A 27,143-nucleotide genomic window follows, 5' to 3' on the forward strand; every position below is an offset into this window, starting at 1 on the left:
TATAGTAAAAGACAATTACTGAATGAGATCTTATTCTTCTGTGATGCTGGTATTAGTCAATGTCCACCTATTAGCAGTTATACACACACACACACACACACCACTGACTCTTCCTATGAGACAAATTAAATTCATGATCTATAAAGTCCTCACAGTTCCATCCTCAAAGAACACAGCAGACACAAATGACTAATAAAAGATATCAAAGATGATTCTTATACATATGGACCTTACAAAATCTACTTTAAAGGTATTTGCTTGAATACAACCTTTAGATTGAATTTTTGTAGTAGTCTGATATCACCATAATGCAATAGGATCCTTTCCCCATCAACACTGTTCATAAAAAATATATATATATTTTATATTAAATTGGAGGCAAAAAGTAATAATATTCATGAGATTTCTCAACTAAACATTAAAATTTAGGAGGTTATTAATGACTCTTTCATTCTGATAGCCTGGACTTCAGCCCAAATGCTTAATTCTGAATTCTCAGAATGAATGACATCCTTCCAGTTGAGCCAAAAAAGATAATTAATAGGAAAGAAAGGAAGTATTAAAAACATTCCTACTGGCGTTTTTGAAACTAGAGGCCTGTAGCTTAGTTACACCGGTGCAGAACAGGTGATTGCCACGCCTACCACACCTTTCCCAATCACCTTTCCCCACGCTCCCCATGCTCCCAATGCTCCCTACACCTCAGATGGCCCTGCTGCATTATCCTTTACCCCATAAATACGCCAGCCCCTTGTCTTCTGGGAACCAGATTTGAGATTTGTTCTCCTGTCTTCTCTTTGGCTGCCTTGTGAATAAACCCTGGCTTCACTGCAAACCTCAGATGCCTCAGCGTTTTATCTTGCTGTGTTTCTGACAAAGGGAACCTGGCTCAGATAAATCACCCAGCAAAGAAAAATCCAACCTACCAGTCAGATTTTTACCACAGTTGTTTATGAGTCTTGGTGTTCCGGCAGGGTGTCAGGCCTGAGCCTCTGAGGTGGGAGAGCCGAGTTCAGGACACTGGACCACCAGAGAGACCTCACGGCCCCACATAATATCAATCAGTGAGAGCTCTCCCAGAGATCTCTGTCTCAATGCTAAGACCCAGCTCCACTCAACAACCAGCAAGCTCCAGTGCTGGACACCCCATGCCAAACAACTAGCAAGAGAGGAACGTAACCACACCCATTAGCAGAGAGGCTGCCTAAAATCATACTAAGTTCACAGACACCCCAAAACATGGCACCGGACACGGTCCTGCCCACCAGAAAGACAAGATCCAGCCTCACCCAACAGAACACAGGCACCAGTCCCCTCCACCAGGAAGCCTACACAAGCCACTGAACCAACCTTACTCACTGGGGGCAGAAACAAAAAACAACGGGAACTATGAACCTGCAGCCAGCGAAAAGGAGACCCCAAACACAGTAATTAAGCAAAATGGAAAGACAGAGAAATATGCAGCAGATGAAGGAGCAAGGTAAAAACCCACCAGACCAAACAAATGAAGAGGAAATAGGCAGTCTACCTGAAAAAGAATGTAGAGTAATAATAGTAAAGATGATCCAAAATCTTGGAAATAGAATAGAGAAAATACAAGAAACGTTTAACAAGGACCTAGAAGAACTAAAGAGCAAACAAACAATGATGAACAACACAATAAATGAAATTAAAATTTCTCTATAAGGAATCAATAGCAGAATAACTGAAGCAGAAGAACGGATAAGTGACCTGGAAGATAAAATAGAGGAAATAACTGCCACAGAGCGGAATATAGAAAAAAGAATGAAAAGAATTGAGGACAGTCTCAGAGACTTCTGGGACAACATTAAATGCACCAACATTCAAATTATACGGGTCCCAGAAGAAGAAGAGAACAAGAAAGGGACTGAGAAAATATTTGAAGAGATTATAGTTGAAAATTTCCCTAATATGGGTAAGGAAATAGTCAATCAAGTCCAGGAAGCGCAGAGAGTCCATACAGGGTAAATCCAAGGAGAAACGCACCAAGAAACATATTAATCAAACTACCAAAATTAAATACAAAGAAAAAGTATTAAAAGCAGCAAGGGAAAAGCAACAAATAACATACAAGGGAATCCCCATAAGGTTAACAGCTGATTTTTCAGGAGAAACTTGGCAAGCCAGAAGGGAGTGGCAGGACATATTTAAAGTGATGAAAGGGAAAAACCGACAACCAAGATTAGTCTACCCAGCAAGGATCTCATTCAGATTTGATGGAGAAATGAAAACCTTTACAGACAAGCAAAAGCTAAGAGAATTCAGCACCACCAAACCAGCTTTACAACAAATGCTAAAGGAACTTCTCTAGGCAGGAAACACAAGAGAAGGAAAACACCTACAAAAACAAACCCAAAACAATTAAGAAAATGGTAGTAGGAACATACATATAGATAATCACCTTAAATGTAAATGGTTTAAATGCTCCAACTAAAAAACATAGACTGGCTGAATGGGTACAAAAACAAGACCCTTATATATGCTGTCTACAAGAGACCCACTTCAGACCTAGGGACACATACAGACTGAAAGTGAGGGGATGGAAAAAGATATTCCATGCAAATGGAAATCAAAAGAAAGCTAGAGTAACAATTCTCATATCAGACAAAATAGATTTTAAAATAAAGACTATCACAAGAGACAAAGAAGGACACTACATAATGATCAAGGGATCAATCCAAGAAGAAGACATAACAATTGTAAATATTTATGCACCCAACATAGGAGCACCTCAATACATAAGGCAAATGCCAACAGCCATAAAAGAGGAAATCAACAGTAACACAATCATAGTAGGGGACTTTTACACCCCACTTTCACCAATGAACAGATCAACCAAAATGAAAATAAATAAGGAAACACAAGCTTTAAATGACACATTAAACAAGATGGATTTAATTGGTATTTATAGGACACTCTATCCAAAAACAACAGAATACACTTTCTTCTCAAGTGCTCATGGAACATTCTCCAGAACAGATCATATCTTGAGTCACAAATCAAGCCTTGGTAAATTTAAGAAAATTGAAATTGTGTCAAATATCTTTTCCGCCCACAACTCTATAAGACTGGATATCAATTGCAGGAAAAAAAACTGTAAAACATACTAACACATGGAGCCTAAACAATACACTACTAAATACCCAAGAGATCACTAAAGAAATCAAACATGAAATAAAAAAATACCTAGAAACAAATGACGATGAAAACACAATGGCCCAAAATCTATGGGATGCAGCAACAGCAGTTCTAAGAGGGAATTTTATAGCAATACAATCCTACCTCAAGAAACAAGAAAAATCTTAAATAAACAACCTAACCTTACATCTAAAGCAATTAGAGAAAGAAGAACAAAAAAACCCCAAAGCTAGCAGAAGGAAAGAAATCATAAAGGTCAGATCAGAAATAAATGAAATAGAATCAAAGAAAACAATAGCAAAGATCAATAAAACTAAAAGCTGCTTCTTTGAGAATATAAACAAAATTGATAAACCAGTAGCCAGAATCATCAAGAAAAAAAGGGAAAAGACTCAAATCAACAGAATTAGAAATGAAAAAGGAGAAGTAACAGCTGACACTTCAGAAATACAAAGGATCATGAGAGACTACTAAAAGCAACTATATGCCAATAAAATGGACAACCTGGAAGAAATGGATAAATTCTTAGAAAAGCACAACCTTCTGAGACTGAACCAGGAAGAAATAGAAAATATAAACAGAAAAATCACAAGCACTGAAGTTGAAACTGTGATTAAAAGTCTTCCAACAAACAAAAGCCCAGGACCAGATGGCTTCACAGGCGATTTCTATCAAACATTTAGAGAAGAGATAACACCTATCCTTCTCAAACTCTTCCAAAATATAGCAGAAGGAGGAGCACTCCCAAACTCATTCTATGAGGCCATCATCACCCTGATACCAAAACCAGACAAAGATGTTACAAAAAAAGAAAAGTACAGGCCAATATCACTGATGAACATACATGCAAATATCCTGAACAAAATAGTGCACACAGAAGCCAGCAGCACATTTAAAGGATCATACACCATGATCAAGTAGGGTTTATCCCAGGAATGCAAGGATTCTTCAATATACTCAAATAAATCCATGTGATACACCATATTCACAAATTGAAGGATAAAAACCATATGATCATCTCAATAGATGCAGAAAAAGCTTTCAACAAAATTCAACAGCCATTTATGATAAAAACTCGCCAGAAAGTGGACATACAGGGAACCTACCTCAACATAATAAAGGCTATATATGACAAACCCACAGCCATCATCGTTCTCAGTGGTGAAAAACTGAAACCATTTCCACTAAGATCAGGAACAAGACAAGGTTGCCCACTCTCACCACTATCATTCAACATAGTTTTGGAAGTTTTAGCCACAGCAATCAGAGACGAAAAAGAAATAAAAGGAATCCAAATTGGAAAAGAAGAAGTAAAACTGTCACTGCTTGCGGATGACATGATACTATACATAGAGAATCCTAAAGATGCTACCAGAAAACTACTAGAGCTAATCAATGAATTTGGTAAAGTAGCAGGATACAAAATTAATGCACAGAAATCTCTTGCATTCCTATAGACTAATAAAAAAAAATGTGATAGAGCAATTAAGGAAACACTCCCATTTACCACTGCAACAGAAAGAATAAAATACCTAGGAATAAACCTACCTAAGGAGACAAAAGACCTGTATGCAGAAAACTATAAGACACTGATGAAAAAAATTAAAAATGATACCAGCAGATGGAGAGATATACCATGTTCTTGGATTGGAAGAATCAACCTTGTGAAAATGACTATACTACCCAAAGCAGTTGACAGATTCAATGCAATCCCTATCAAACTACCAATGGCATTTTTCACAGAACTAGAACAAAAAATTTTACAATGTGTATGGAAACACAAAAGACCCCGTATAACAAAAGCAATCTTGAGAAAGAAAAACGGACCTGGAGGAATCAGACTCCCTGACTTCAGACTATACTACAAAGCTACAGTAATCAAGACAGTATGGTACTGGCACAAAAGACAGAAATAGAGATCAATGGAACAGGATAGAAAGCCCAGAGATAAGCCCACGCACATATGGTCATTTTATTTTTGACAAAGGAGGCAAGAATATACAATGGAGAAAAGACAGCCTCTTCAATAAGTGGTGCTGGGAAAACTGGACAGCTACATGTAAAAGAATGAAATGAGAACACTCCCTAACACCATACAGAAAAACAAACCCAAAATGGATTAAAGACCTAAATGTAAGGCCAGACAGTATAAAACTCTTAGAGGAAAACATAGGCAGAACACTCTATGACATAAATCACAGCAAGATCCATTTTGACCCACGTCTTAGAGCAATGGAAATAAAAACAAAAATAAACAAATGGGACCTAATGAAACTTAAAAGCTTTTGCACAGCAAAGAAAACCATAAACAAGACGAAAAGACAACCCTTAGAAAGGGAGAAAATATTTGCAAATGAAGCAACTGACAAATGATTAATCTCCAAAATATACAAACAGCTCATGCAGCTCAATATCAAAAAAACAAACAACTCAATCCAAAAATGGGCAGAGGACTTAAATAGACATTTCTCCAAAGAAGATATACAGATTGCCAACAAACACATGAAAGGTTGCTCAACATCACTAATCATTAGAGAAATGCAAATCAAAACTACAATGAGGTATCACGTCACATGGGTCAGAATGGACAGCATCAAAAAATCTACAAACAATAAATGCTGGAGAGGGTGTGGAGAAAAGGGAACACTCTTGCACTGTTGGTGGGAATATAAATTGATACAGCTACTATGGAGAACAGTATGGAGGTGCCTTAAAAAACTAAAAATAGACTTGTAAAGACATAAGAAAGTATGTCATTCAAGAATCAACTTCACCATGTGGAAATATTTCTTGATAATACCTTCTCGTTCTAAATTGGCCTTCTAGATCATGTGAAAGTATATGAAGAAGTTATAGGTGAGACTGTCAATTCAGTTGATTTTGCATATGGTCCAGGGGAGAGGCAAGTGAAGGTGATCTGTAAAGATTATAGATCTAAAAGAGGCAGCTGTATATTGAGTTTGATATGATACCCCTTAAGCCTTTAGCCTTGCCCCAGGACAGTGCTGGCAAATCATTTTCTCCCTTTTTATACTTTTATTTTTTATAGCTGAATCTTTGATTTTTAAAAAAATTAGTTGCAGTATTTATTTATTGGTGTATACTTCTATGAGTTTTAACACATGCACAGACTCAGGTAACCACTACCACGATGAGGATACAGAACTATCGCATCACCACCAAAAATTCCTTCATCCTGCCTCCTTTTACTTTCCCACAACCCCTAACCCCAGGTAACCACTGATCTGCTCTCTATCCCTGTGTCTTCTCTGGAATGCTGTATATGTGGTATTATTCAATATGTGACCTTTGAGACTGGCTTCTTTTACTTAATATAATGCCTTTGAGAGTCATTCATGTTACATATCAATAGTTTTTTCCCTTATATTGCTGAATAGTAATCCATTTCATGGCTGTACCTTCATTTGTTTATCCATTCTCCCATTGAAGGACATTTGGGTTGTTTCCAGTTTTTTGCTACTATGTATAATACTGCTATAAACATTCATGTACGGGTGTTTTTGTTGTTAAAGTAATTTTTTATTTCCCTTGGGTAAATAACGAATGGTGGGATTGCTGAGCCAAATGGTGTATGCTCAGGTTTATAAGAATCTGCCAAAGTATTTTCCAGAGTGGCTATACCGTTTTGCATTCCATCAACACTGTATGAGAAATCCAGCTCCTCCACATCTTGTCAGCACTTGGTTGGGTCAATCTTTTTTTGTTTGTTTTAGCCATTCTAATAACTTCTTTGTCTTATAATCATTAGGTTTTTATTCTCCATAGCATCAGGGACCACCAGTGGCACCCCAAATTGTTCTGTCAAGAAACCTTGGGACACATTCTCTAATTTAACATAGTGGCCTCATTCCAATCCAAAAATATATTGTGGCATGAGATACTTCTAAATATTGTCATGCATTATGAAATCATTATCATCTCCATCCTATGACAACTAGAATGCTTTCTCATTATCAGTAATTAAACATACACTGCAATTATGTAGATGAGCATTCATTTTTGTTTACATTGGGCCTAGCTTAAGTACTTAAATTGAAAAATGTCAAAGAACACTCAACAAAACTTTATATATCCTTGCTGTTACCTTCATTATCATTTGTGATGAAGCAGAAGCCTCCTCGCTTCCTCTCTAGAAACTTGCTTTCAACAGATATTTGTTGAGTTCCCTTTTTGTGCCAGGAAATTTTCTAGGTGCTTGAGGGTACAGCAGTGAACAAAACAGACTTGCCCTCACAATGCTAAAATTTTTAGCATTTAGAGCAGGTCAGGCAATAGAAAATAAATAGTTGAACTAGGTAATATTTTAAATGAAAAATGCTATAAAAAATAAAGTAGGGACAGTATTGACTGTTCCAATCCAAGAACATCTGTTTGCATCATCTTTGATTTCTTTCATCAGTATCTTATTAGTTTTCTGAGTACAGGTCTTCTACCTCCTTAGGTAGGTTTATTCCTAGGTATTTTATTCTTTTTGATGTGATGGTAAATGCGCTTATTTCCTTAATTTCTCTTTCTGATCTTTTGTTGTTAGTGCATAGGAATGCAAGTGATTTCTGTGTATTAATTTTGTATCCTGCAACTTTACCAAATTCATTGATAAGCCCTAGTAGCTTTCTGGTAGCATCTTTAGGATTTTCTATGTACAGTATCATGTCATCTGCAAACAGTGACAGTTTTACTTCTTTTCCAATTTGGATTCCTTTTATTTCTTTCTCTTCACTAATTGCCATGGCTAAGACTTCCAAAACTATGTTGAATAAAAGTGGTCAGAGTGGATATCCTTTTCTTGTTCCTGATCTTAGAGGAAAAGCTTTCAGTTTTTCACCATTGAGAATGATGTTTGCTGTGGGTTTGTCGTATATGGCCTTTATTATGTTGAGGTAGGTTCCCTCTATGTCCACTTTCTGGCGAGTTTTTATCATAAATGGCTGTTGAATTTTGTTGAAAGCTTTTTCTGCATCTATTGAGATATCATATGGTTTTTACTCTGCAATTTGTTAATGTGGTGTATCACATTGATTGATTTGCATATATTGAAGAATCCTTGCATCCCTGGGATAAATTGCACTTTATCATGGTGTATGATCCTTTTAACGTGTTGTTAGATTCAGTTCACTAGTATTTTGTTGAGGATTTTAGTGTCTATCCTCATTAGTGGTAGTGACCTGTAATTTTCTTTTTTTGTGATATCTTTGTCTGGTTTTGGTATCAGGGTTATTCTGGCCTCATAGAATGAGCTTGGGAGTGTTCCTTCCTCTGCAATTTTTTGGAAGAGTTTCAGAAGGTTAGGTGTTAGCTCTTCTCTAAATGTTTGATAGAATTCACCTGTGAAGCCATCTGGTCCTGGACTTTTGTTTGTTGGAAATGTTTAAATCACAACTTCAATTTCAGTACTTGTGATTTTTCTGTTTATATTTTCTATTTCTTCCTGGTTCAGTCTTGGAAGGTTGTATCTTTTTAAGAATTTGTCCACTTCTTCTAGGTTGTCCATTTTACTGGCGTATAGTTGCTTGTAGTAGCCTCTTATGATCCTTTGTATTTCTGTGGTGTCAGTTGTAACTTCTCCTTTTTCATTTCTGATTTTATTGATTTGAGTCCTCTCCCTTTTTTTCTTGATGAGTCTGACTAAAGGTTTATCAATTTTGTTTTTCTTTTCATAGGGCTAGCTTTTAGTTTCATTGATCTTTGCTATTGTTTTCTTCATCTCTATTTTATTTATTTCTGCTCTGATCTTTATTATTTTCTTTCCAATAGTGGGGGACTTTAACACCCTATTCACACCAATGAACAGATCATCAATAAGGAAACACAAGCCTTAAATGACACATTAGACCAGATAATGGATTTATAAGATATTCTACCTGAAAGCAGCAGAATACACTTTCTTCTCAAGTGCACATGGAACATTCTCCAGGATAGATCACATCTTGGGCCACAAATTAAGCCTCAGTAAATTTAAGAAAATTGAAATCATATCAAGCATCTTTTCCAACCACAATGCTATGAGATTAGAAATTGTAGGGAAAAAACTGTAAAAAAAAAACACAAACACATGGAGGCTAAGCAATATGTTACTAAACAACCAATGGATCACTGACAAAATCAAAGAGAAATCAAAAAATACCTAGAGGCAAATGACAATGAATTCACAACAATCCAAAACCTATGGGACACAGCAAAAGCAGTTCTAAGAGGGAAGTTTATAGCAATACAATCTTACTTCAGGAAACAAGAAAAATCTCAAATAAACAACCTAACCTTACACCTAAAGCAACTAGAGAAAGAAGAACAAATAAAAAAGAGTGGATATATGTATATGTATAACTGATTGACTTTGCTATACAGCAGAAACTAACACAAAATTGTAAATCAACTATACTCCAAGTTAAAAGAAAATAAAGTAGGGAAAGAGTTTGCAATCTTAAGTAGAGAGGATAGGGGGAGCTTCAGTGATAAGGTGCTGTTTGAGTGAGAGCTTGAGTGAGGTGAGGGCAAACCCTGAAGATACCTCTGAAACCGTGTTACAGGCAGATAAAACAAGGACATGGGCTTTGAGGCAGGAGCCTACAAGGCATGATCAAAGAGCAGAAAAGAGCCTAGGTGGCTGGTTGAGAGAGTGATCAAGAAGATGGTACAAGATTAGATCAGAGAGGTAATGGTGGACCATATTGTGTGGGACGTTGTAAACCACTATAATGATTTTTGCTTTTACTCAAGATGAGAAACCATTGGAAGATTTTTAGCAGAGAAATGATGTGATGGGACTTTATCTTTTGTTTAGACTATAGACTTGGGGCCAAGAGTGGAAGCAAAAAGACCAGTTTAGAGGCTACTGTAGTAATCCAGGCTAGAGATGATGGTGGCTGGGACCAGAGTGGCACCCAATGGCACCATGAATCCAAACAAGCTGAAGGAATACCTCTTATCTGAACATCCTAATAATATATCAAATGCTATTCCTATTTTCAAGGTAAAGAAGACTCATTTTTGATATGCTGACATATTGCCAATGTTTGGCTTTCATCAAATACAGAAGGCTATGCTTGAAGAATCAATATAATGCATATTGCAATTCCAAGAAGAATAAATTACAGCTACACCAATCATAGGACCTTAAGTCCATATACTCTGGAAAATGCTGCATTTACAGTTTATAGCTGATGTGTAGTGCCTCGGCCAGATAGTACAATCCATCCCCAGTATTGAGGACATTTCTCTTAATATTTTGTAGCTGATTATGGACATATTGGCAGATCCCATGGACACTCATAAGCAGGCAGCTGAAACAATCAAATGAAGCTCACTCAAGGTTTTCATCTCTTCTGTGCATACCTATTACATCAAAGAATTATTATATTGTGCGCCGCTTTCAAAAAGTACAAAGGCCTCTGACATATTCAAAATGATGAAAACTGTCTTTGCCAAATAAACTGTGATTAGAAAACAAATCTTGCTGTTTTTTACTCAGGAGGCAGCACTGTGATGCTAGATCACACATCTTTTTTGGATATTTTGGCAGAAAACAGAAAACAAAAAAACTTCTTGTTTCCACATCAGCAAGTACTGGTGTTAGTCTCTGCCAACAGATTTGAAAGAAATCTTGTCCAAGGTCACAAGCATCACCCCCTTCTTCGAAACCACTTTTCCAAGACGTTTCATCATGAAGTGGGAACAGAATATTAAGTTTTTCTCCGTATATAGATGTTTTCTGGCTTCCTACTAAACAACCTGAAACATGAAACTGTATTTCAGGCAGCAGTTTCGTTTATGTCTGATAAGAACAAAGTCCCCTTTGGTAACAGTTTGTTAAAGAGGCATACATTCATGTATTGATTTATTTAATGGATGTTTTAAGCCCATAATGTTCAAATTGGGGATCCACAGAGATTTTCCAAGGAGTATGAGGACATGAATGCATTTTAATGGACAAAATTTTCCAGAATTTCGACTTTCTATTAAAATTTCTCTAGACCTGAGCTACATGAGAACATACTTCAGGTTATTTTTCCTTTCCCACTTCACTTTTATAAATCTCTTTATAAGCCCTTCTTCCACTTAAAAAAAAAAGAAAATATATCTCATCCACCAAAAATTTAATATGCAGCATTGCCCAGGCTGTTAAAAAGTCCAAGACATAAAACACTAACACTGATTTTCAGAAAGGGATTGATTCTAATGACTAGGTAATAAATTGTTTTGCAAGTCAGATAGTTTCCAGTTCTTTGTTTTTAATGGAATTGAAGAAGGATCTAATCCAGTTTTCTGCTGATAGATCATTAAATACAATGTATAGTGAAAAGCACTGTGATTTTAAGAATATGACTTAGAAGGAGTTTAGAGGCTTGAGCAACATTTATAGAACTGAATTTTTATCCATTCTCATTTATCTATTCGTATAAATAAGCCTTCTCAATCTTACATCTATAAAAATGATAAATAGAAATATAATTGATGCAAAACCCTCCCTCATTCTACCAGGAAGCAATACTCATTCAAAGATAGATGGTCTAATAGAAAAATGGCTTGATTCATCTCATTAAATGATGTAATTACAATAAAAATAATTTTACCTTTGCTAATTATCTATCAAAATGTGTAATATATTTATGTTGTTTTAATAAATTATGTATTACTAATAATTATAATTATAATTAAAATTAGAATAAATTTTAAATCCTTAAAGCCTTACAGCCATTGGAAATAAATTCTAAAAATGCATCCACATTTTATGCAGAGAAATAAGATTGAATAATCAGTAAACAGAATTTTTTGTCTGTTTTTTAGCATCTTTATTGGAGTATAATTGTTTTACATTGTTGTGCTAGTTTCTGCTGTATAACAAAGTGAATCAGCTATACATATACATATATCCCCGTAACCCCTCCCTCTTGCATCTCCCTCCCACCCTCCCTATCCCACCCCACTAGGTGGACACAAAGCACTGAGCTGGCCTCCCTGTGCTGTGTGGCTGCTTCCCACTAGCTATCTATTTTACATTTGGTAGTGTACATATGTCCATGTCACTCTCTCACTTCGTCCCAGCTTACCCATCCCCCTCCCCATGTCCTCAAGTCCATTCTCTACATCTGCGTCTTTATTCCAGTCCTGCCCCTAGGTTCTTCAGAACCATTTTTTGGTTTTTTTTTAGATTCCATATATATGTGTTAGCATACGGTATTTGTTTTTCTCTTTCTGAATTACTTCACTCTGTATGACAGACTCTAGGTCCATCCACCTAACTCAACTTCGTTTCTTTTTATTGCTGCGTAATATTCCATTGTATATGTGTGCCACATCTTTTTTTTTTTTTTTTTTTTTTTTTGCCACATCTTCTTTATCCATTCATCTGTCGATGGACACTTAGGTTGCTTCCTTGTCCTGACTATTGTAAATAGTGCTGCAATGAACATTGTGGTACATGTCTCTTTTTGAATTATGGTTTTCTCAGGATACATGCCCAGTAGTGGGATTGCTGGGTCATATGGTAGTTCTATTTTTAGTTTTTTAAGGAACCTCCATACTGTTCTCCATAGTGGCTGTATCAATTTATATTCCCACCAACAGTGCAAGAGGGTTCCCTTTTCTCCACACCCTCTCCAGCATTTATTGTTTGTAGATTTTTTGATGATGGCCTTTCTGACCGGTGTGAGGTATTACCTCAGTGTAGCTTTGATTTGCATTTCTCTAATAATTAATGATGTTGCGCATCCTTTCATGTGTTTCTGGCAATCTGTATATCTTCTTAGGAGAAATGTCTAGGTCTTCTGCCCATTTTTGGACTGGGTTTTTTTATGATATTGAGCTGCATGAGCTGCTTGTATATTTTGGAGATTAACCCTTTGCAAATATTCTCTCCCATTCTGAGGGTTATCTTTTTGTCTTGTTTATGGTTTCCTCTGCTGTACAAAAGCTTTTAAGTTTCGTTAGGTCTCATTTTTTATTTTTCTTTTTATTTCCATTTTTCTAGGAGGTGGGTCAGAAAGGATCTTGCTGTGATTTATGTCATAGTGTGTTCTGCCTATGTTTTCTTCTAAGAGTACAAAAAATTTCACAATTTGTATGGAAACACAAAAGACCCCAAATAGCCAAAGCAATCTTGTGAAAGAAAAACGGACCTGGAGGAATCAGGCTCCCTGACTTTAGACTATACTACAAAGCTACAGTAATCAAGGCAGTATGGTACTGGCACAAACACAGAAATATAGATCAATGGAACAGGATAGAAAGCCCAGAGATAAACCCACACACATATGGTCACCTTATCTTTAATAAGAGAGGCAAGAGTATACAATGGAGAAAAGACAGACTCTTCAATAAGTGGTGCTGGGAAAACTGGACAGCTACATGTAAAAGAATGAAATTAGAACACTCCCTAACACCATACAGAAAAATAAACTCAAAATGGATTAAAGACCTAAATGTAAGGCCAGACAGTATAAAACTCTTAGAGGAAAACATAGGCAGAGCACACTATGACATAAATCACAGCAAGATCCTTTCTGACCCACCTCCTAGAGAAATGGTAATAAAAACAAAAATAAACAAATGGGACCTAATGAAACTTAAAAGCTTTTGTACAGCAGAGGAAACCATAAAGAAGACAAAACGACAACCCTCAGAATGGGAGAACGTATTTGCAGAGGAAGCAACTGACAAAGGATTAATCTCCAAAATATACAAGCAGCTCATGCAGCTCAATCTCAAAAAAACAAACAGTGTCTGTCATACAGAGTGAAGTAAGTCAGAAAGAGAAAAACAAATACCGTATGCTAACACATATATATGGAATCTAAAAAAACAAACAAAAAAAATGGTTCTGAAGAACCGAGGGGCAGGACAGGAATAAAGCCGCAGATGTAGAGAATGGACTTGAGGACACGGGGAGGGGGAAGGGTAAACTGGGACGAAATGAGAGAGTGTCATGGACATATATACACTACCAAATATAAAATAGATAGCTAGTGGGAAGCAGCTGCATAGCACAGGGAGACCAGCTCGGTGCTTTGTGACCACCTAGCAGGGTGGGATAGGGAGAGTGGGAGGGAGATGCAAGAGTGAGTGGATACGGGGATATATGTATATGTATAGCTGATTCACTTTGTTATACAGCAGAAACTAACACAACAATGTAAAGCAATTATACTCCAATAAAGATGTTAAAAAATATATTTTGAGGTGATGATCCAGACTTTCCTTCCAACAAGATCTGATGTCAGAGCACTGGAAAGATTCCAGAAACCTTCCTGTGCTTTGGATTTCAACTGCCAAATTTTGATATTATGGGTGATATCACCTTGCTTATAGGCCAGTTAGTATGGTTTTGAGTCACTGGGGAGTTTTCTCCACTATATAGTCCTGTCCCTGTTTTCTTCACCTATGGAGATTGAACCTTCAGCCTGACTGAATCATCCTTTGCTTTTGGAGTGCTGCTGCTGTGAAGACTGGGAATACCCTGGAAGAGCTTCTCTTACCATTTATTAGTGTTTGGTAGCTGAAAGTTTGGAGTGCCTCTGATATATTTCCCCCAGCTTTCCTCCCATGTGCCCCATTGCTCTCCACCTTTTGAAGGGGGGCATTGCATTGGGGAGAGTCTCTGTGCACCTCAAAGAAAAATGTTTCTCCATTTTCCTTCTCTGGGCCCCTTGCTTTGGGCATATTACCTTCCATACCCAGTAAAGATCTGTGAGTCAAAGTTGGTAGGTACGTGCGTATTCACAGACTTGGAGCTCCTAGGCATATAATCCGTCATGTCATCAAACATATGGTGGCTCAGTATTTGTTTAATGTTTGGCTGGCTTCAGTTCTTATACCTTCTATGGGAGGAGCCATAGATCTCTTCTCTCCCAGGAAAGTCTTGTCATTTTCTGAAATTTAGTTTATTTATAGCCTATCTGTAGTTTATTTTATTAATTTTTATTTATTTAAGATTTTGGGGGACTTCTCTGGCAGTCCAGTGGTTAAGACTCCATGCTTCCACTGCAGGGGGGATGGGTTCAATCCCTGGTTGGGGAACTAAGATCTCACATGCTGCATGGCACAGCTAAAAAACAAAACAAAACAGACAAACAAAAAAAAAGATTTTTACTTGTTAAGGTGGTGACAATGATCTGTTGTGACTTTCTACATACAAACCAGAAGTCCTTTTAAATATGTATTAAACCTGATGACTGTGGATATCATTCAGTACTTAGATCCCATTAGTTTCATTCAAAGTGATGTTTCAACTTGATTTGAAAAGATTAGTTTATACAGTATGCCAGGAATCACATCCTCTAGAACTATTTAAACTTATGATGAAAAATTTTAGATGTCAACTTTAAAAATGTAAGGGAATACATAGTTTTTAATATTCTTTTTGAGATAGTACATGACTGATCTCAGCTATAATAATAAAGGTGATCTTTTTATTCTTTCTTGATCATGGCAGTTGGGTTGACTTGCCCAGCTTTGCTTCAGGCTGTGGGTTCTCTGGGGTGGCTCTAATCCTCTTTCTGCAGGCTGGAGTGGAATGGGGTCAAAGCCTTGCCAACCTCTCTCAGGTTGGGAATTGAAGACTTTTGTAACAACCTAGAACTCTTTTGAAGAATAGATTTTAAAAGCTATCACTTATTAATTTTATAATTTTCATCTCAAAGATATATAATTTTTAAACATCCTTGATTTAGATAAAGCTAAATTTCCATTTCTAACCCAAATGTGATACATTATAGAATTCAGAATTGCTCCTGGAAAATTTTTTAAAAATTGTTACAGCAAATTTTTCTTTACCAAGTCAGCAATTTAAAATAGTCTACTCCAAAATAAACACTATTCAACATATAGTATAGGAAACATCTTTGCCTTTTTATAGTATATCACATATAAATGCAATTTTCCTTCTTTTAAACCTAAGTTTTCATTATATAAGATTCACTTCAGCATTAGACCCAACCAGATTTAAAAGATAATAAAATTGCTTTTTTAATTCAAATTTAAAGAAAAGGAAGGTAATCTATTTTGCATAGGTTGATGACTTTGCCATTTGATAACTAAAAGCAATTTAACAAAATTATTTGGATGTAAATTTTGACTACTTGTTTTTTTTTTTTGGAATGTTTCTTATGGTGTCAATAATTAGTCCACTGTGCAAAAGGTCATTTTTTTCAATCTCTATCAATTCAAGGCTTCTACTTATTTGGACATACAATAGAATGAAGTTCGTTTAATATCAGTCCTTATAATGTAAGTTAACTGTGTAATCATAATTAACTAAAAATTAAATGAAATACTTTAAAATCCTCGAACACTTTAGAGGTAACCAAACAATTAAAATGCTGACTGTATGTCAGTCTTATATTTTCACTAAAGTAAGTTCCCTAAAAGCTGAAGAACCATGGTTTCCTGATTATTTTATGTACCTATCCCAACAATGTAAAAGCAGGCCCAAACTTCACACTTCTCACTAAGTTAGGATGCTCTTCCTCCACAATTAAAAATATTTCGTTGTAGTGCATAAGGTTCTGAATACAGTAAATCTTAAATTATTTTGCGATTTTCACTTGACAACTAATAATAGCAACTAGCATTTAGTGAGCATTTATTCTGTGCCAGGCCCTGTGTCAAGCTTTTTACAGGAATGATCTCATTTGACTCTCATAACACCCTATGAAGTAGGTATTATTAGTATCTCCATTCTGGAAGTGAGGAAGCAAAGCTTAGTGGTGTCAGTTAGTTGTCTAAGACATAACCAGTAATTAGCATAGCAAGGATTTGAATCCAGATCTGTCTACTTCCCCAGTGTATTATATGTGTTGAATAGTCATATTCTAAGACACCAAGTATCAGATGTTGCTCTTGACATACATATGTTTTGTTTTAATTAGTTATTTCTGTAATAATGCCATGTAACAAAACACTCCAAAACTCAGTGCTTCTAACAATCAGCATCTCTCTTTTTTTTTTTTTGATCCCACAAGTGTGTGGCAGCCAGGAGGACCCTGTTTCAAGCTGTTGGTCAGCTGGGCTTGGCTTCAGGCTTAGAACTGGGTCTACCTCTGCTCCATGTGTCATCATATTCTTCTTGGACCGACAGCTCCCTAAGGCTTGTTTGTCTTATGGCAAAGCACAGGAGTACGAGAATACAATACAATCCAGGTTTTAGGCTCCTTCTTGAATCACGTCTACTCACAATCCATGGGCCAAAGGCAATCACAGGGCCAGGTTCCAAGTCAGTGGGGCAGAAAAATATGCTACACCCCATGGGAATATATATTTCTTCCCCAAGAAAGAGAATATTTCTAACACAAATTCAGTATATCACATATTGCTTGTGCAATGCTATGGGTCGAGTGCTTTCTTTTGTTATTGTCAACATGGTACATGCTAAGTCTATGCACTGAAGGTGTGTGTATATCACAGATGCTATGTGGAATAGAAACAGAAGCATATTATAAATTATCAAATGGAGCTTCTGTTTTTATAAATAAAATTTAAATGTTTATACCAATTCTTTAATTTTTAAAGTAAAAGGTCTGCTATTTGGGAAAATAACATTAATAAGCCTTAAAAGTATTTTAAAACAAGGTAGGTTATTTAAATATACATAAATAAAAATTAAATTGAATCTTGGTTTGTAATACCATTCTCCAATAAAAGGAAAAAGTATGAAAAAGTGGGGGAAAAGAGTAACTTCACAGTAGAGAAACCTGACAAACACTACCTCAACCGGGGGGTCAAGATTAACATCAGCAGTGGTAAGTCAGGTTGATATGATAAAGTGGCACTTTATGTCTGTGGTCTTCCTCCCAAAATACAACCTGGATAAACATTAGAAAATCCCAATTGAGAGACATTTGAGAAAATACCTGACCGGTACTTCTCAAAATTGCCAAGGTCATTAAAAATAAGGAAAGTCTGAGAAACTGTCACAGTGAAGAGAAGCCTAAGTAGACATGATAACTAATGTAGTGTGGTGTCATGGATAGGATCCTGGGACAGGAAAACATCCATTAGGTTAAAACTAAGAAAATCTGAATAATGTATAGACTTAGCTAATAATAAAGTATGTATATTGATTTATTAATTGTGACAAATAAATCATACTAATGTAAGATATTAATAAGGGAAACTGAGTGTGAGGTAGATGGGAACTCTGTACTATCTCCAAAAGTTTTCTCTAAGTATAGAACTAGTCTAAAACAAGTTTAAGAAAAATATTAGATTGCAGTGATATAAAATAAAGAAAAACAATAAAAGCAAATTAAAAGACAAAACCAAATACTGGAAAACATTTTAAAGAAAGAAAATTACAGTGATACTAAATAATTGTGGCAGTTGGGAAAACCAGTCAAAGCTAAAAACTATTTAACTCTTGCTGAATATGTCTCATTGTGATCATTAATATTTGACCTTTAAACATTTAGAGCTGGGTGTTCTGAAAGCATTACCCTGTGACTGCCTAAGACAAAGCAAGGAAGTTTCAGATGCCAGTCTTATGGAATGGAAGTCCAATTGGTTTGACAGCATATTATCTGTCTCTCTACCCGCCCCCCCCCCCCGACACACACACACACTATGTGTGAGGTACCACTCATCCTCACTGTGGTTTCTGGTTCTCTCCTCTGGCTGTTTCTGGACCCCTCACCCTTGGCCCTCCTCATTATACAAAAGAAATCTGCTGTTATTACTTTGTGTTTCTCAGAAAAGCAGTGTGGACAGAAAAGGGTTAAAAGGAGGGCCTGGGCAGTGAGGAGGGGTCTTGGAACAAACCAGGGTCACTAATAGGAGGCTGGCTAAGAACATCTGAGAAATTTTCCAAAGCTATTGATCGTATGGAATGAAGGCAAAACTCCATTTTCGCATCAAAAAATGAGGACTAATATCCTCTCAGTTTTTTTAAAAGCAATGAAACATTCAAGAAAAGATTTGGTTGGATTTTGATGAAGCTGAAATCGTTTCTAGCAGCAATCCTCTCTCTCTGTGTGTTCTATATTGTACTGTTTCTCTTGAGAGAAACCATGACATCCCATTTCTGGTTCACATGTTTCAGAAAAAAATGAAAGCATATTGTCAGTCATGTAATTGATATACAGTGCTTCTTGACATGTCTATTTTTAATTAAAACACATTTTAATTAAAAAAGGAGAGAGCAATTTTAAGAAGAGAAGCTCTCTGCCAGATGGTGATTCCTAATTTACCTCAAATGTGTTGGGAGCCACATGATGCATTTTTGATTAGCTTGGGTTTGTGCGTTGTAGAGAATAGTAATTTTATTAAGAAAATATAAAATATAACCACTGCAGCACCCCTTCTAAGTGAGATAAATAGGCGTGTGTAGGCGTGGTCATCGGCATTAGTGGGTGTGTCTTACGGCTGTTCACCCAGGAATTCTAATGGCATGAATAAGATTTTTGTGTAAAACTTTCATGCATGCACTAGTGCCTTTGTTAATAAATAAAACCCCTGCAATATTAGATTCAGGTTTGCAAGTGCAGGATCACATGTGAGTGCCAAGTCTCAGAGCCAACAAATACTGCTGGACAGGGGTCCACATGCAGTGGTGGTCAGGACTTCCAACGAAGCAGGATGGGAGGAATAATATTGTTTCTCCATTGTTTTTTTTCTATACTTTCACACCTCACTGGCTTCATCACCAAATCTAAATTTCTTACAAGCTCTGTGCTCCACAAATACGTATACCACACATGTTCCCCATCTATAGACCATAGTATATATAGTATATACTATTCAATAGTACTGTGTGTAGAACACTATGTACTGGAACTACAGTAAGTATAGTTCCATGTCTACAGACTATAGGGAGAAAAAAGTAGGTGACCAGAGGGTAGTAGTTGTTCTAAAGAATTTGTCCCTGGTTAGAGCAGCAGAGTGAAACTAACACTGAAGCAGTCTAAGACAATTACAGCATGGAGTTAGGCCAAACCTAAATTATCAAAGTTTAAGCACTATGAAAGAGACCAGCAATAGTGTTCCTTCCATATGTGACTCGGACGAACCACTTAACCGCTCTGAGTCTATTTCCCCAACTGTCAAAAAGAAATAGTAATACCTGCCTTCTATAGTAACTGCAAGGAATTAATGGGATAATGACTATTAAAGCATTTTGTATGGTGAAATAGTAAAATATTAATAGTGAATTCAACAACACTCTTTTTCTTGGATTTGAGTATTGTACAGTCTGAAGAAGAATCCAGTGGTATTATTGTTGTTTGCTGTTTGTTTTTTAATATTCTCTCTGAGACTAAGAAGGATTAAAAGAGAAAATGTTCCAGGTATTTTTGTACCTTAAATGAACCAAAATAGTTATTTTTTAATCAAGCTTTGGGGTTTATAATTTTACTCATTCCTTAGAAATTCAGTTTCCTTTTTCTTGCCCAGATTCAATCCCTGAGTCATGATTGGTGTTAAAGTAGCTCGAAAAATGAGAATACAAATTGAAGGCGTTGTCAGTAACAACTATGCCTTTCAAAATAAGATACCATTTAATTCAAAAGCCTGGGATGAAATAGATCCTAATTTGAAAAGAAGAAATTGTTCAGTGGACTCAGTGAGAAGATTGACCTTTTCTAGTGTCTTTTAAAAAATGTTTTAGTGTTTAAACACTGAGTTTCTGACCACAGTTTTAAGAAGTGACAATGTCAGATGCTGATACATAGGAAACTGCCAGGTTTTTTTTTTTTTAATATGACATAGTATTCTGTAGTATATATGTATATATATATCTCACAGTATATCTGTATCTACGTTAGCTAACCTTGAACTTGTTTTGTATTTCAAACAAATTTGCGATGAATGTCCTGACATATAAAAAAAAAAAAAGAAGTGACAGTGTCAGGATATTGTATTCATTCTTACAAGTTATTATAATGTAGTGAGATATAATTTACAGAAAAGTTATAGAAACTTAAATTTCAGACTTGATGATCTTCAATAACAATAAAACTTTAATCCTCTTGTAATTCAAACTCACTTGTAGTGCATGCTTCAAATTTTCTGAATGCAAAGATACCATATACCCTACATGATAGAATTTATCAATGATGATAATTAGTGTGAGAAAATGGAGTAAGAAAGTTAAGTATCCTTGATTGTACCTCTTAGAAGTTAAGTATTTGACAGCTGTCACATATATCTTGAGGTTAGTTAATATAAATCTTGCCAAAACACAGTTTTACTTCTAAATATTAAAGTGTATTTACACAAAGGCTATAAAGACATGGCTCATTACTTTTACCAAAATGCAGTTGATATAACACTGCTGTAATTTATCTATCTAACTCCTACTTTTTATATTAGTTTACTTTGCATTGGCATGATTTCTAAAGTGTTCAGATCTTTTAAATTTGCATTTCAAAGTAGCTATAAAATATGTATTCCATTGCAAAACATTAGCATAAAGCGATTTGGTATTATATATTCTGTCGGAAATGCTAGGAAGACTTCCACAACTATTGCATTTCCATCTGGCAGCATCTTCCTACACTGAATATTTGCATAAATATTTCAGCAATAAAGTAAAATTATGAAACATAAACTCTTTAGGTTATATTCCAAATTGATAACCTCTTCAAAATTTAATAAGCAAAGGAACTATGCAATTGCAAAGAAATTACTATAGAGCTTTCCACCTCCTTTGAACTGTCCTGGGGAAATAACTCCTTCCTCAATACATATTTCACTCATATCTTACCTTTTCTGTCCATAAGGAATGAGTGTTCAGAAGTTGAAAAAATGAATTCCTACCCAATGTAAATATGAATGTTTAAGTAGTCTAGCTGCCTTTTCCAGAACACTATTCAGCCTGAATGAAAGTTACGTGCTGAGTTAATGACAGGTGACATAGTGGAATTGGGATATTATAGAACAAGAACTTTCTATTTAAATGAATGCCATCTTTTTTAGTGCAAAGAAAACATTCATCCTCAGAGCTACATTTTTCAAGATTGGTGATGATTGGTATGCTAACCAAATTTCCAGAAGCTCATTTAGTTTTCACCAGTAATAACAGAGAACACCTGTGTTCTCACCTATATTGTGCAAGGAATGTGCACATTTTTAAGTGTAAGTGAGGCTAGAGATAGGAGAGGTACTTTATATGCTACTTTATTTAATAATCTAACTCTGCAAGTATTACTATACATGAGGAGGTGGCTAAGAATCCCTCAGCAGAGTTAGACAGAACTGGGCATCAATTTGGCTCTGCCATTTATTGATATTGTGACCTTGGGCAGCTTCCTTAAAATCCTTTAATTCTTTTGCTCATCTTGAAAAGAGTGGTAACAGTAATGCCATTCACTGGGATTGTTTTGTGAGTTAAGGGAGATAATGTATGTCAAGTGGTTCACTCCAGTACCTGACATAGGTAAAAGTTGAGAAAATGTGAGGTATTACTATTAAAACTGTTCTTGTCTTATTGTCATAGTTGTTATTACTCATCTGTCCAAACTTTACTAAATGACCTCTTTCAAATACATATAATATACATGCATATACATTTGATATACATGCATATACGTATGATATACATTTCTTTTTTTAATTTAATTTTATTTATTTTTTATACAGCAGGTTCTTATTAGTTATCCATTTTATACATATTAGTGTATACATGTCAATCCCAATCTCCCAGTTCATCCCACCACCACCACCAACCCCTCCACTTTCCCCGCTTGGTGTCCATACATTTGTTCTCTACATCTGTGTCTCTATTTCTGCCCTGCAAACCAGTTCATCTGTACCATTTTTCTAGGTTCCACATACAAGCGTTAATATATGATATTTGTTTTTCTCTTTCTGACTTACTTCACTCTGTATGACAGTCTCTAGATCCATCCACATCTCAACAAATGACTCAATTTCGTTCCTTTTTATGGCTGAGTAATATTCCATTGTATATATGTACCACATCTTCTTTATCCATTCGTCTGTTGATGGGCATTTAGGTTGCTTCCATGACCTGGCTATTGTAAATAGTGCTGCAATGAACATTGGGGTGCATGGGTCTTTTTGAATTATGGTTTTCTCTGGGTATATGCCCAGTAGTGGGATTGCTGGATCATATGGTAATTCTATTTTTAGTTTTTTAAGGAACCTCCATACTGTTCTCCATAGTGGCTGTATCAATTTACAGTCCCACCAACAGTGCAAGAGGGTTCCCTTTTCTCCACACCCTCTCCAGCATTTGTTGTTTGTAGATTTTCTGATGATGCCCATTCTAACTGGTGTGAGGTGATACCTCATTGTAGTTTTGATTTGCATTTCTCTAATAATTAGTGATGTTGAGCAGCTTTTCATGTGCTTCTTGGCCATCTGTATGTCTTCTTTGGAGAAATGTCTATTTAAGTCTTCTGCCCATTTTTGGATTGGGTTGTTTGTTTTTTTAATATTGAGCTGCATGAGCTGTTTCTATATTTTGGAGATTAATCCTTTGTCTGTTGATTTGTTTGCAAATATTTTCTCCCATTCTGAGGGTTATCTTTTTGTCTTGTTTGTAGTTTCCTTTGCTTTGCAAAAGCTTTGAAGTTTCATTAGGTCCCATTTGTTTATTTTTGTTTTTATTTTCATTACTCTAGGAGGTGGGTCAAAAAAGATCTTGCTGTGATTTATGTCAAAGAGTGTTCTTCCTATGTTTTCCTCTAAGAGTTTTATAGTGTCTGGTCTTACATTTAGGTCTCGAATCAATTTTGAGTTTATTTTTGTGTATGGTGTTAGGGAATATTCTAATTTCATTCTTTTACATGTAGCTGTTAGTTTTCCCAGCACCACTTTTTGAAGAGGCTGTCTTTTCTCCATTGTATACCCTTGCCTCCTTTGTCATAGATTAGTTGACCATAGGTGCATGGGTTTATCTCTGGGCTTTCTATCCTGTTCCATTGATCTATATTTCTGTTTTAGTGCCAGTACCATATTGGCTTGATTACTGTAGCTTTGTAGTATAGTCTGAAGTCAGGGAGTCTGATTCCTCCAGCTCCATTTTTTTCCCTCAAGACTGCTTTGGCTATTTGGGGTCTTTTGTGTTTCCATACAAATTTAAAAATTTTTTGTTCTAGTTCTGTAAAATTGCCACTGGTAATTTGATAGGGATTGCATTGAATCTGTAGATTGCTTTGGGTAGTATAGTCATTTTCACAATATTGATTCTTCCAATCCAAGAACACGGTATATTTCTCCATCTGTTTGTGTTATCTTTGATTTCTTTCATCAGTGTCTTATAGGTTTCTGAGTACAGGTCTTTTACCTCCTTAGGTAGGTTTATTCCTAGGTGTTTTATTCTTTTTGTTGCAGTGGTGAATGGGACTGTTTCCTTCTATAATATACATTTCTGTATACATTTACAGATCTATTTGTAAATTTAGTAGGGAAAGCAACAGCCTGGGAGTCAGGGCTCTGGTCTCAGATCTATTACCTATTAGGGTCTTTGGGTCAGTAATTTACATCTCTGAACCTCATTTTCCTTATATTTAAACCAAAGGTTAGGCTTAAAGATGGTAGTCATGAAAAGACAACCTACTGAATGGGAGAAAATATTTGCAAATGATATGACTGATAAAGGGTTAATATCCAACATATATAAACAGCTCATACAACTCAACATCAAAAAAATAAATAAGCCAATTGAAAAATGGGCAGAAGAACTGAATAGACATTTTTCCAAAGAGAAAATGCAGATGGCCATCAGGCACATGAAAAGATACTCAATATTGCTAAACATCAGGGAAATGAAAATCAAAACAACAGTAAGATATCACCTCACACCTCAGAATGGCTGTCATCAAAAAGATCACAAATAACAGATGTTGGTGAGGGTGTGGAGAAAAGGGAACCCTTATACACTGTTAGTGGGAATGTAAATTGGTGCAGCCACTATGGAAAACAGTACGGTGGTTTCTCTAAAAACTAAAAACAGAACTACCATATGATCCAACAGTTCCACTCCTGGGTATATATCCAAAAAAAAACAAAAACACCTGTTTGAATATTTAAAATACATGCACTTCATACACACACACACACACACACACACACACACGCAGTGGAATACTACTCAGTCATAAAATGGAACGCAGCAACATGGTTGGACTTGGAGGGTATTATACTAAGTAAAATAAGTCAGACAGAGAAAGACAAATACTGTATGCTGTCACTTATACGTGGAATCTAAAAAATACAACAACCTAGTGAATATAACAAAAAGAAGCACACTCAACAGATATAGAGAACAAAATAGTAGTAACCAATGGGGAGAGAGAAGGGGGAAGAGGAAATGTAGGGATAAGGGATTAAGAAGTACAAACTATTAGGTATAAAATAAGCTGCAAGGATATATTGTGAAGCCCAGGGAATATAGACAATATTTTATAATAACTATAAATGGAGTATAACATTTAAAAATTGTGAATCACTATATTGTACACCTGTAACTTATATAATATTGTACAGCAACTATACTTCAATAAAAATAAAAATTAAAAAAAAGAAAGGGCTCAGTTCTAACTTTCTAGAAGACTAATTCTTCCAGGACTAAGCAGTGGTGTTGGCAACTTGACTTGTTAAGCTTTGCCAAGGCATCCCAGCCACATTTCCTGTTTGACTCTGAGCACTGGTCCAACTCCTGTATGTGTATAAATGATTCCATGGAATAGCACTTAGTCCTCAAAGTAAGGAGGTTTTCAGATTGTCAATAAAACATAAGAATGATGGGTAAAGCTCTCTCTACATGCCACACTGGCTTTATTAAGCTGTTTTTGTTTTTTAATGTAAACCAGCAAAACAATAAAATCTATAAATAGAGTGTTGACCAGCCAGTTTGCCTGAGTTTTGTTGTATGTGTGGTTTTGGCATCACATAGACACCAGGAGAGAACTAATTTCCTGGAAGATGCTTTAGATGCTCAAGTTTGCCTATTGAAAAAGCTGAATAACTTAAACTTCCTTTGCCAGTGCACCCCTGGATATAATACTGGTCACTGTCCGTGAAAGGCCCACTGTAGTCTAAAGCTCACATGTCCCCCAAAAAGGATACGTCTGTGTGTCAGAACGAGAGAGGTGGGTCTGGAGGACTGGAGCCTACAATATTTACTTATTTACTTATTTGTTTGTGTTATTTTAGATTGCCTGATCATAAAGCAAACTTTAGAACTGTAATGTTGCATGCACATAAATATGCCATTGTCATCCCCTTCTTCCACTAAGTATTTGCACTTTTTTTGGTAAGTATTTTACCATTTTGTCAACCATGGAGACCTGAACACCACTATCAAATTATGTTACTAGCTATCATTTAATGATCACCTAATATGTGCCCATCACTGTGCTATGCATACCCTATGACCCAGCAATTCTACTCCTAGATATATACTTAACAGAAATGCTTATATATATGTGCAGCAAAAGACACATATGAAAATGTTTGTAGCAGCACTTTTTGTAATAGTCTCAAAATATAAACAACCCAAATGCCATCAGCAGCAGAGTAGATTGATTGTAGTATGGTCCCACTGTGCATCAAGCTTATAGGAAATGTGCTTTATATGCTATGATTACTTAATTTTCAAAATTCTGCAAATATTATTATTCTATTTTACAACAAAGCAAGGAAGTTCTGAAGGCTAAACTGACTTGTCTAAAATTATTCACCTAGTAAGTATTGCATCCAAATAAAGCTCTTCCAGGTTCCAAAGGCCAGACTCTTGATTACACCTCACTGCCGCTTAATAGCTGCCATTTATTAAGCACTTTCTACTTGGCTCCTAGATACTTTAAATATATCAGTGCATTTAATCTCATCACATTTTAACCTCACAATAACTCTGCAAGGTTAGGAAACTGAAACTCAGACAAACAAGAAAGTGGGAAAGTTGAGATTAAAACACAGCTCCTTTGACCTCAAAACTCACATTTGTTCTGTCACAACACAATGTCTCATATGGTATAAGAAGCATTCTTTTTTCTATAAATGAATTTATG

This window comes from Balaenoptera physalus (assembly GCF_965194825.1).
Source record: "Balaenoptera physalus genome assembly, chromosome: 4".
NCBI classification, from domain to species: Eukaryota; Metazoa; Chordata; class Mammalia; order Artiodactyla; family Balaenopteridae; genus Balaenoptera; species Balaenoptera physalus.